The sequence below is a fragment of the Acyrthosiphon pisum genome, unplaced genomic scaffold, assembly GCF_005508785.2.
Source record: "Acyrthosiphon pisum isolate AL4f unplaced genomic scaffold, pea_aphid_22Mar2018_4r6ur Scaffold_19067;HRSCAF=19749, whole genome shotgun sequence".
In the NCBI taxonomy this organism is placed as follows: domain Eukaryota; kingdom Metazoa; phylum Arthropoda; class Insecta; order Hemiptera; family Aphididae; genus Acyrthosiphon; species Acyrthosiphon pisum.
The window spans coordinates 1-2,149 of NW_021768280.1; the positions used below are offsets into that span (position 1 = coordinate 1).

The 2,149-nt window shown below is 26.9% G+C and overlaps 1 long non-coding RNA gene across 1 annotated transcript; it reads left to right on the top strand.

The window, feature by feature from the left end:
- The first annotated feature begins 1,485 nt into the window (after positions 1–1,485).
- On the top strand, positions 1,486–1,975 carry LOC107885844. Its single transcript, XR_001680551.2, has 2 exons — positions 1,486–1,737; positions 1,836–1,975. It is a non-coding gene; the product is annotated as an uncharacterized LOC107885844 (long non-coding RNA).
- Positions 1,976–2,149: the final 174 nt, after the last annotated feature.

Consider the following 2,149-nt stretch of genomic DNA (forward strand, 5'->3'; position numbering starts at 1 on the left):
ATGATTGAATTTCATAATATTTGATTTTTTTTTTTTAAATATTCAAAAATTATTAAAACATTTTCTTAGGCAAATAAGTTTTTTAAATTTCCAAGATAGACATTTTGTTGATCGTATTTTTTTAAAACAGTTAAAAAATATATATATATTAAAATCTATTGAAAATTGTCCAAGTTAGAGCTAATTATTATTGTGAATTTCTAAGAATAATAGTTATGTTACCTATACATACAGCATTAGCAAAATACGATTCGTATATTAATCAGTACAATCACGCTGATTTTTCAGCTAAAATTAAAAATAATAATTAACCCTAACTTGGGCGACTTTCATTTAATTTTAATATTTTTTTTTTTTTTGAACTGTTTTAAAAAATATGATCAACAAAATGGCTATCTTGGAAATTTATTAAACTTATTTTCCAAAAAAAATGTTTGATAATTTTTGAATTTTTGAAAAAAAATATCAAATATTATGTTATTCAATCAGAATTTCCATACTTATGACTGTAAAAAAAATCTGCATTTAAATATATTGATTTTCCACAGAGATACTAAGGGTGATACGGGACTTCTGGGACACACTGTACAATTTGTGTTAATTTTTATTTCACCTTGATCAACACTATAATCTCAACAAGTTAGGGAATTTTAAAAATGTATATTATATTCTTAGGTATTTATTGAGTGTATCTATTATTATATATTCCCCCCCCCCTATTAAAATTCATAAATATACGCTTCTGTACCAGATACCTATTGCGATACTCTTATTAGTTACCTATTCAATATTATATTACCAAAAATGATAGAAACGATAACAGAGTTGTAATGTGACAAACTATACGTGTTTCGAGTGTTATTATCGGTAATTACATGCCTACTATTCAAAAACACACGATAATTAAAAACTCGATCGCTAGGTACGATCGACAAGCATACCAAACCATTTTCTGGTCGTAGTCACGATAGCCGACGTTTGTTTTGTTATTTTTTCTCTCCTCTCTGTCAGTAGCCAAACACACAGAACCCCTAACATGTATTTTTGTTGCGTACGTTTTTCTTTCATCTTTTTACACGGACTACGATCTTAGTCCGTGTCTTTTTGTTATTGTTTTCTCGTGAATTTACCACGAAAAAATGGAGTACCTAGTCACTCGGAAACATTTTCCCGTGGCGGTGAACGCTGCCGGGCAAGCTAAGGTGGTCGGTCACGACAGTCGACGGACATCCCGAATCCATTTTAAACAACAACAAAAAAGGTAACCAAAATTATTATATTTTCTGACCATAATATGGCACAATGGCACCATTTATTTTGTCATGGCTGTAAGTACATTCGTACAAAGGGAAAATAACGAAACGTCGCAATATATATAATATCTTATCAATTTGAAAAAAAATATTTTGATTATTTAATCAATCACCTTATCAATAAATTATCAACACACAAAATGATAGTGATCATTAGAAATAATAATATCAAAAAATACATTATAGAGATTTGACACTTAATATCAGTTAAAATTAAAATATCGATGTACGTAGCTGGTAATTAATGAATGATGTGCATTTGTTTCTTTGTTTTTAAGCCTCCATAGTTCAGGCTTCAATAATCATTTTAAGCAATGTTTGCTAGTCAAATTGTAGTTAAAACAGTAAAAATGTATAACTTAAATAATATTTTAATTTCAAACAAATATGATTCTATACTGTATTGGCGAATGTATATATTATGGTAAAATACGATATATACATTAAATCATGTCTTATAGTGTTATTTATTAATAAATATATATTATATTAAACATAATTAAACTGATTATTCTGTTTAAGGTGCCAGTATAGCAAGCGACACAAAATTAGCCAAATTAATATCATATAAAAAAAACACTAACTGTTTACCTATATCAAGTAAAAAACATTCAATTTGGATTCAAAATACAATAAAAAATATAAACATACATGGATTAAAAGGAACTAGATGTCACTGTTAAAGGTTAATATAATAAATGCACGAATAGTGTTATGAATTATAAGTAATATTAAGTAAATTAAAAACATTATTTATTCAATTTTTGCAGTTCTGGACTACAATTATTGACTTTATAATACACAGATAAAATCTATCCTATTGTTAATATTGGAAG